This window comes from Cetorhinus maximus, chromosome 7, assembly GCF_964194155.1.
Source record: "Cetorhinus maximus chromosome 7, sCetMax3.hap1.1, whole genome shotgun sequence".
In the NCBI taxonomy this organism is placed as follows: domain Eukaryota; kingdom Metazoa; phylum Chordata; class Chondrichthyes; order Lamniformes; family Cetorhinidae; genus Cetorhinus; species Cetorhinus maximus.
The window spans coordinates 116,209,213-116,218,995 of NC_135885.1; the positions used below are offsets into that span (position 1 = coordinate 116,209,213).

Here is a 9,783-nt window from a genome sequence, read left to right on the forward strand (position 1 = left end):
TCCTGCTTACACTCTCTCCATCTGTATTCATGCAGGACAAGCTGGCACACAACAAAAAGGAGAGGTTGCAGACTGGTGAAGGAATGCTTGAAATCAAGGTCCTCACAGGCTTTTTAAATAGACCCATCCAGCTGGCCGGCGAAGATATGGATGGTTCCTTTGCTGACTGTGAGGTCAGCAATGCTCAAACAAGTAAGGATGCAGCAGTGCAGCATCCATCAGCCAACCATCCTGTGAGTGACATGTCCTGTTTTGCATTCACTAATTATCTCTCCTTGATTTGACATGCACATCTGGGAAATAGCCGAGGGGGTCCATGACCCAGGTCCCCAACTCAAGCCCCGAAGACACCTCAGAAGATGAATCTGCTGAAACGCTCATTGAAGACCCATCACAGCGCTTACCTTCACCCTCCACCAGCGCAGAGACAAACATCTCGGTGGGACCAAGTTTTAGAGTAGCCTTGGGGTCACAATCTGGTGATCACATCGCACTGTTTGATCCACAGCTGGTGGAGGCAGGGGATTCTCAGTTTCCTGGCACTCGGAGGACTGCTGGAGGCCAGAAATTTGTTGAGTCCAGGACAGATGATGAGCCCCTGGACTCAGTCATACAACAGTTCCTGGAGCTGGAACATCGGGAAGGGATGTCCGCTGCACTCCACAAATTGCAAGGAAACTTACAAACATCAAATCAAAATGTGATTAAGAGGGTCGATAAAGCACCCCAACTGCCACGGTGCCCACTGGGCACGGAATGCCTCGACGGTGCTAGCAGACACCGTGTGCTCCCTCACCAGGGACACCCGGCCGTGAACGTAGCCACGGAAGAGGGCTAAACAGTCGGGTGGAACAACCCCCTCGATCGCCCGCTGCCTGGACCTGTTAATGGCTAACTTGGCGAAACCCAGGAGCAGATTCACGAGGAGGTCCTCCTCCCTCCTGGCCCCCCCTCCACACCGGGTGATGAAGAAGGTGTAACTCTTTCGAGTACATTCACAGTTCTTGGTTTCCGGGAGTGGGACATGAACCCACAACCTTCTGATTCAAAGGCGAGGGTGCTATGAACTGAGGCACAGCTGACACCTCCACTGTAACTCTTTTGAGTTATCAACAGATCGCATGTAACTCTTTCGAGTACATTCACAGTTCTTGGTTTCCGGGAGTGGGACATGAACCCACAACCCTCTGATTCAAAGGCGAGGGTGCTATGAACTGAGCCACAGCTGACACCTCTTGCCCATGTTCAGAGGGCATTTCAAGTGTCAACCACATCACTGTGGGTCTGGAGTCACATGTAGGCCAAACCAGGTAAGGATGGCAGATTTCCTTCCCTAAAGGACATTAGTGAACCAGGTGGGTTTTTATGACAATTAACAATGGCTTCATGGTCATCATTAGACTTTTAATTCCAGATTTTTATTGAATTTAAATTCCACCACCTGCTGTGGTGGGATTTGAACACAGATCCCCAAAGCATTACCCTAGGCCTTGGGATTACTAGTCCAGTGACAGTACCACTATGCCATCACCTCCCCTATAGAGAGGTAACTCTTTCAGAGTTCACCCTTTACCATGTAACTCTTTCGAGTACATTCACAGTTCTTGGCTTTTTTTTTTCAGGAGTGGGACATGAACCCACAACCTTCTGACTCAAAGGTGAGGGTGCTATGAACTGAGCCAGAGCTGACACCTCCACTGTAACTCTTTCGAGTTATCAACAGATCGCATGTAACTCTTTCAAGTACATTCACAGTTCTTGGTTTCCGGGAGTGGGACATGAACCCACAACCTTCTGATTCAAAGGCGAGGGTGCTATGAACTGAGCCACAGCTGACACCTCTAAAACTTGAGCTTACAATGATTCCGGCAAAGGTGACCTGCATTTTTCTCAGGAAATTATCCAATCTCATTTCCATAGTTTGCACGAGGTCAACAAATTTTCATTCCCTGACTGGGAAACGAACCCAGGCCGCGGTGGTGAAAGCGCCAAATCCTGACCACTAGACCACCAGGGAAGCTATGAAGAAGGTGTAACTCTTTCGAGTACATTCACAGTTCTTGGTTTCCGGGAGTGGGACATGAACCACAACCTTCTGATTCAAAGGCGAGGGTGCTATGAACTGAGCCACAGCTGACACCTCTAAAACTTGAGCTTACAATGATTCCGGCAAAGTTGACCTGCATTTTTCTCAGGAAATTATCCAATCTCATTTCCATAGTTTACACGAGGTCACCAAATTTTCATTCCCTGACCGGGAAACGAACCCAGGCCGCGGTGGTGAAAGCGCCAAATCCTGACCACTAGACCACCAGGGAAGCTATGAAGAAGGTGTAACTCTTTCGAGTACATTCACAGTTCTTGGTTTCCGGGAGTGGGACATGAACCACAACCTTCTGATTCAAAGGCGAGGGTGCTATGAACTGAGCCACAGCTGACACCTCAAAAGGTGTAACTCTTGTAGAGTCAAAACAATAAACTAAATTAACAATAACAAGGGAGTAATCAAGCACAGCCCCTAAGTCAGGTCAGCTGTAAAATCAAGGAAAAACTTTAAAGGAACCTTACAAACATCAAACTAAGATGTGATTAAAGGGGTCAACAAAACACCCCAGTCCCCGTGGTGCCCACTGGGCACGGAAGACCTCGATGCTGCCGGCAGACACCGCGTGCTCCCTTTCCAGGGACATCCGGCCGCGAATGTAGCCGCGGAAGAGGGACAAACAATCGGGCGGGACTCCCCTGTCGATCTTGTCCAACTTGGCCAGGCCCAGGAGCAGGTTCACGAGGAGGTCCTCCTCCTTCCCGACCCCCTTCCACACCGGGTGTCCGTAGATCAGGAGCGTGGGACTGAAGTGCAAACAAAATAGTAACAAAAGATTTTTTAAATAACTAAAAAGGGAGTGCAGCCTAAGACACCCTATATATGCATGGTCCACGGACTCCACAAGACCGCAAAAAGGGCAAGTGTCCTGGGAGTCCGTGAACCTAAACATCCTCCTATTGTAGGGGACTGCTGCATGCAACACCCTCCAACCCAGGTCCCCGATAGAAAGAGGGAGAACACCTCCGTAGGGGGCCTCCCATCGGGGGCCTCCACCGCTGGACGGCAACAAGGCACGCCAGGGCGTGTCCGGGCGGCGGACGAGGGCGAGAAAATGGAAGGTGTGCAGCAGCAGTCCATATAGAAAACCCCTCCGCGACGTGCCAAATGGCACGGAGGGCATGTCCCCGAGGTGGCTCATATTATTGCGGGGCACCGGCATCCGAGGGAGGGTTCGGGGCTTGGGGCCAATGTGGAATTCCGTCCAAACAGGGGAACGTTCAGGCGGAAGACCACTGCGCACCTGGGCCACCTCGAGACCTAAAATGACTTCGGGTCCGAGCACGACCGTCCTTAGGTCTTGGATGGCATCGGCTGTGACCTGGACACTCAAAAAATTCTTTCGAGTTATCAACAGTCACAGATTGCAACTCTTTCGAGTACAATCACAGTTCTTGGTTTCCGGGAGTGGGACACGAACCCACAACCTTCTGATTCAAAGGCGAGGGTGCTATGAACTGAGCCACAGCTGACACCTCTAAAACATGAGCTTACAATGATTCCGGCAAAGGTGACCTGCACTTTTCTCAGGAAATTATCCAATCTCATTTCCATAGTTTGCACGAGGTCAACAAATTTTCATTCCCTGACCAGGAAACGAACCCGGGCCGCGGTGGTGAAAGCGCCAAATCCTGACCACTAGACCACCAGGGAAGCTATGAAGAAGGTGTAACTCTTTCGAGTACATTCACAGTTCTTGGTTTCCGGGAGTGGGACATGAACTCACAACCTTCTGATTCAAAGGCGAGGGTGCTATGAACTGAGCCACAGCTGACACCTCAAAAGGTGTAATTGCACAGGCTGGGCATGGGTGTTAATCACTTGTACATAATGTTCACTTTGTTAATGAACTCCCAAGAATGTCTCCTTTGTTATGGCTCCTTGTTCTGATGAGCCAGTTTTCATGTTGCTCAGATGTGAATCTTGGTCCCTGCACAAGATAAAGGCAGGTGTCTCAGTCCAGGGCCTCTTCCCTGTGCTTTGTGCAACCTTCCCAGCACACTGATGGTGTGGCTTCACTGTCACTGTCACACATCAGTAATCACACAAAAGTCATGCCTGAACCTCGGTGTGGCTTATCATTGCTGCCAGGATGTCTTGGGCCGGTTGTCATTCCCTCTTTGTGCTCCTAGCACCTTTGAGGGGCAGCTGGACCCCCATCTCTTTAGAATCTGTGTGCGGTGACAGTGTGGTCCTGAAGGGTTCAGCTCACAAAGGATGCCATTCGATCAGGAGAAGTCAAAGATTCCTTGCTGCATCTCCATGATATGACCCTTGTCACAAAGCGCAAGCGAGGTGCCATCTGCCAGACAGGAGTCAGACATTGACATAAACAATGTGAGGAACTATGGAATGTCCCCACTGCATATCGTCATCATCCTCCTGGAATGTTGGGACTATGGGTCTCTGCTGCGTCTCCATGACATGAGCTTTATCACAGAGGGTATGTGCGCTGCCATCAGCCAGACAGGAGTCAAACGTTCACAGATGCAATGTGGGAATCTATGGTATCTCCTCACTGCATGTCATCTTCAACCTCCATGAATCTAGCAGCTATGAGGGCCTCCCGAATGTACCTGCCTCATTTGGCCAGTGTGATGGCCTCATCACCATCATCATCGCCTTCAAGGACCTCTTCACCTTCATTCTTGTTGACATCCTCCTCATTGGAGGGGATATGCAGCTCCTCCATCTCCTCCTCAGCCAGCTTCTCTCCCCATTGTAGTGCCTGGTTGTGAAGGGTGCAGCAGACGACAATGATGCTTGACATCCTCTGTGGACTATGTGGCAGGGCTTCCCCACCAGATCGGTCCAGGCACTGGAAACTCATTTTCAACATTCTGATAGTTTGCTTCACCAAGGTGCGAGTTGCAGCATGAGCCTCGTTATACCTTTTCTCTGCTGCAGCCTGAGACTGTCACATGGGTGTTACCAGCCCGTGTCCCCGAGGAGCCAATCCTGCAGCCCCTGTGGATCCTGGAAGATGTCAGAGATCTGTGACCTACTGAGAGTGTAGGAGTTGTGGACACTCCCTCGGAACCATGTGCAGTCCTGCGTTTGTGGTGGCCGCATACAACGCAACATTCAGCAAGTGGAATCCCTTGCAGTTGACGCAGTTGACCGCTTGTTGCCATGGAGATCTGAGCACCACGTGAGTGCAGTCGATGGCACCCTGCATCTGTGCGAAACCTGAGATCTGGGGAAATCCCTGAGCTCTTACTTCCTGGCTTTCCTGATCCAGGGCACAATGCACAAAGTTATGTGCCTTTGTGAAGGTGGTGTCTGTGACCTCATGGATGCATTTAAGCGTGGAGAATTGTGACATCCCACAGTGGTCACCTGTGGAGCCCTGAAAGGAGCCACTGGTGTAAAAATTGAGCGTTGCAGTCACTTTCATGGTCACTGGTGGTAGATACCCTCTATGTCCCCATGACGCCAAATCCTTCAGCAGGTGGCAGATATGACCATCCAGTTCCCTGGGCATATGCAGTCTTCGGCAACACTTGTTCTCGGTCTTCTGCAGGAATGACAGGCGCCATCTGTAGACCTTGGGCCTAGGTAGGCGCCTACCAGCGACAGCTTGCTATGGCTCTTCAGTGGCATGTGCGGGAGCCCCAGCCACCCCTTCTTCCTGTCGGTGCTACTCCTCGCTCTGCTCAGTCAGGCTCTGTTCTCATTCTTCTCTGTTCTCTGTAAGCCCTGAGGCATACAGCTAGGTCACCAGGCTCCATGCTCCTGATGTACTCCTCCTGCAGGATAAAAGAGAAAGACACATGCTTGGGTGTTCTAAGGACCTCTCTTGGTTAAGTCTGAAGGCCTCTTCACGCATCCTGGCGTTTGCTGGCCACTACTTGGATGGCCAGAGCTTAGTGCACTGCATGGCTGCCTGAAACCCAATCCACCTCCAACCCACTCCACCTGACCAATTGGCAGCAGCTTTGTCCATTGGACTGCATGCTGTGCTCTCAGCTCAGGTGCAGGCATTCTCCTAACCCGCACTGCAAGGCTATGCTGTTAGCTTGAACCACTGGGGAGATTGGTCCACACTGGAATGATAACATTGCAAGGGGCAGTGAGTACCTCCATCAGTGACTGCTCCATGACCAGCTTTCGCAAGGAGATTGTACGACTTGCCCAGCCATCCAACTGTTCTGCAGTCCACTAAAATGCTCACTAGTTTGCAGTCTGTGCCTGAGGGATGAAAAGGTCTGGAGCACTTGATTGCACTTTCAGGCCTCTGCATTGCTTGAGTGGGCAGATAAGCTAGAGGACTGACTCCAAGCATGTCAGTGTGGCTGCGCTTGAACTGTCTCAGCTGTGGCGGAATGGTCACTTTATACACAGATTCTCTAATGCATGACCGCTTCTCTTTCCCCCCCCCACCCCCCCACCCCCACCCCCGCCGTATGTGCTTGTGCTCTACCATCAACCGCAGTGCAGCCCTTGCCCCCGCATTGCATCGTCAGCCAGCCTGGAAAATGCGCCTTGCATGTGCCCTCGCATGAATGCGTGCGCCTCAACCTTGAGGTCCAACAGGCGACCCTGGTGAGCTATGCACAATATCATTGTGCGCTCACCTCCGAGTTCCCCTCAAAGTGCAGCTCGCCAGGTGCATGCCTTATAAACAAAAACAAAAATAGCTGGAAAAACTCAGCAGGTCTTGACAGCATCTGTGGCGAGGGAGACAGAGTTAACGTTTCGAGTCCGTATCATGGAGTTGTGAAACAGATCGGCGTGCTCGGATGATACAGCATGGGGAATGATTCCAGTGAGCAGGTTTATAACGCGCTGCAGATGTATTACAATGAAGCTCCCAATGTGCAGCAGCAGGAATGACGGTTGCCATTGACTGGCAGAGCGGACGATTGCAAACTGCTTTCACGACATCGCAAAATCAATTTTTGGCCTTCCTGCCTTATTTTCCGCTCACGCCCGCCAGCGGGCAGGGAAAATTCTGCCCTAAGAGTAAGTTATACATTGAATGGGATGGGATGAAAAACATGTGACAACAATGAAAGAAAGCATGTGATAATGACACAAAAATTGAGATTGAAATTGATGGATAAGGAAAGGAAGGAAAGAATTGGAGGGTGAAGAGGAGCTGAAGCGCAGTTATAAGAAGAAAAATACAGTTTTATTTGTGCAGGAGCTGCAGGGGTAGTTGGCTAGAAATGGAATAAAAATCATTTGTTGTTTTGGCTAAATGGATATAATGCCTGTATTGTCACTAAATTTGCTCACATCAGCATTTTTATTTTCTGAACCAATGGAAGGATCTGGGCTTATTTAGTGAAAATCTCTTACTCATCCAAGTGGAATTCTTAGTTCCTAACTCCCTCATGGATGTATTGGCCATTTTACTTTGCACTTACTGGGAAATACTATTGTGGTTTGCAAAAATGACCGTGAAATCTAGATAAATGCAGTTTCATGTAACATGAAACTTCATAAAAGCAAATGGATAGGAGATTTTTTTCCATTATATATGAATAGTGTACATATAAATACACACACACACACACACACACACTCACACATGTGTTGTGTGGCGCTACCACCATGAAAAAAGGGTTAGATTTTGAACAGATCTAGCACATCAAGACTGGGAATCCGTGAGGCACTGTTGGCCATCAGCAGAAGGAGAATTGTACTCAACCACAATCTGTAACCTCATGACCTGGCATATACCTTACTCCACCATTGCCACCAATCCAGGGGATCAACCCTGGTTCAATGAAGAGTGCAGGAGGGCATGCCAGAAGCAGCACCAGGCATACATAAAAATGAGGTGTCAACCTGATGAAGCTACAAATCAGGACTACTTGTGTGCCAAACAGTGTAAGCAGCATGCGATAGACAGAGCTGTGATTCCACCATCAACGGATCAGATCTAAGCTCTGCAGTCCTGCCACACCAAGTCATGATTGGGAGTGGACAATTAAACAACTCACTGGAGGAGAAGGCTCCACAAATATCCCCAACCACAATTATGGAGGAGTCCAGCACACCAGAGCAAAAGAGAAGGCTGAAGCATTTGCAACAATCATCAGGCAAAAGTGCCGAGTGGATAATCCATCTCGGCATCCTCCAGGGGTCCCCAGCATCACAGGTGCCAGTCTTTAGCCAATTTGAATCATTCCATGTGATATCAAAAAATGGCTGAAGTCACTGGACACTTCAAAGGCTAAGGGCCCTGACAATATTCTGGCAATAGTACTGAAAACTTGTGCTCCAGAACTTGCTGCGCCCCGAGCCAAGCTGTTTCAGCACAGCTACAACACTGGTATCTACCTGGCAATGTCGAAAATTGTAGGATATATCATGTACACAAAAATTAGGACAAATCCAACCTGGCCAATTACCGTCCCATCAGTCCACTCTCCATTGAGTCATCAACAGTGCTATCAAGCGGCACTCACTTAGAAACAACCTGCTAACTGACAAAAACAGAATTACCTGGAAAAACTCAGCAGGTCTGGCAGTATCGGTGGAGAAGAAATCAGTTAACGTTTCGAGTCTTCATGACCCTTCGGCAGAACTGAGTATAGTTTGGAGAAAGGTGAAATATAAGCTGGTCTAAGGTGGGGGGGCGGGGGGAGAGAGAAGTTGAGGGTGGGATGATTGTGGAGATAAGCAAGCAGTGATAGGAGCAGATAATCAAAAGGTGTCACAGACAAAAGGATCAAAGAGGTGTTGAAGGTGGTGATATTGTCTAAGAAAAGTGCTAATTAAGAATGGAAGGCAGGATACTCGAGGTACAGCTCTAGTGGGGGTGGGGTGGAAAGACTAACAAAGTTTTAGTTTTAGATTTAAAAATAATGGAAATAGGTGGGAAAAGAAGAATCTATATAAATTATTGAAAAAAAAGGGAGGGGGGAGAAACGGGGTGGGGATGGGGGTAGGGGGAGTTTAAGATCTAAAGTTGTTGAATTCAATATTCAGCCCGGAAGGCTGTAAAGTGCCTAGTCAGAAGATGAGGTGCTGTTCCTCCAGTTTGCGTTGGGCTTCACTGGAACAATGCAGCAAGCCAAGGACAGACATGTGGGCAAGAGAACAGGGTGAAGTGTTAAAATGGCAAGCAACAGGGAGGTTTGGGTCTTTCTTGCGGACAGACTGCAGGTGTTCTGCAAAGCGGTCGCCCAGTTTGCGTTTGGTCTCTCCAATGTAGAGGAGACCGCATTGGGAGCAACGAATGCAGTAGACTAAGTTAGGGGAAATGCAAGTGAAATGCTGCTTCACTTGAAAGGAGTGTTTGGGCCCTTGGACGGTGAGGAGAGAGGAAGTGAAGGGGCAGGTGTTGCATCTTCTGCGTGGGCATGGGGAGGTGCCATAGGTGGGGGTTGGGGAGTAGGGGGTGATGGAGGAGTGGACCAGGGTGTCCCGGGGGGAACGATCCCTACAGAATGCCACCGGGGGGGTGAAGGGAAGATGTGTTTGATGGTGGCATCATGCTACTCAATTTGGTTTCCACCATGGTCAGTCAGCTCCTCAGCTTCTGGCCTCATTACAGTCTTGGTTCAAACATGGACAAAAGAGATGAACTCCCGGGGTGAGGTGACAGTGACTATCCTTGGCATCAAGGCAGCATTTGACCACGTGTGGCATCAAGGAGCCCTAGCAAAACCAGTGTTAATGACAATCAGGGGGAAAGCGCTGCTGGTTGGAGTCATACCTAGCAC

At 49.5% G+C, this 9,783-nt stretch overlaps 1 non-coding gene across 1 annotated transcript; it reads right to left on the reverse strand.

The window, feature by feature from the left end:
• Positions 1-1,945: 1,945 nt before the first annotated feature.
• Positions 1,946-2,017, reverse strand: trnae-uuc (transfer RNA glutamic acid (anticodon UUC)). Its single transcript has one exon. It is a non-coding gene; the product is annotated as a tRNA-Glu (tRNA).
• Between the last annotated feature and the right edge of the window lie 7,766 nt (positions 2,018-9,783).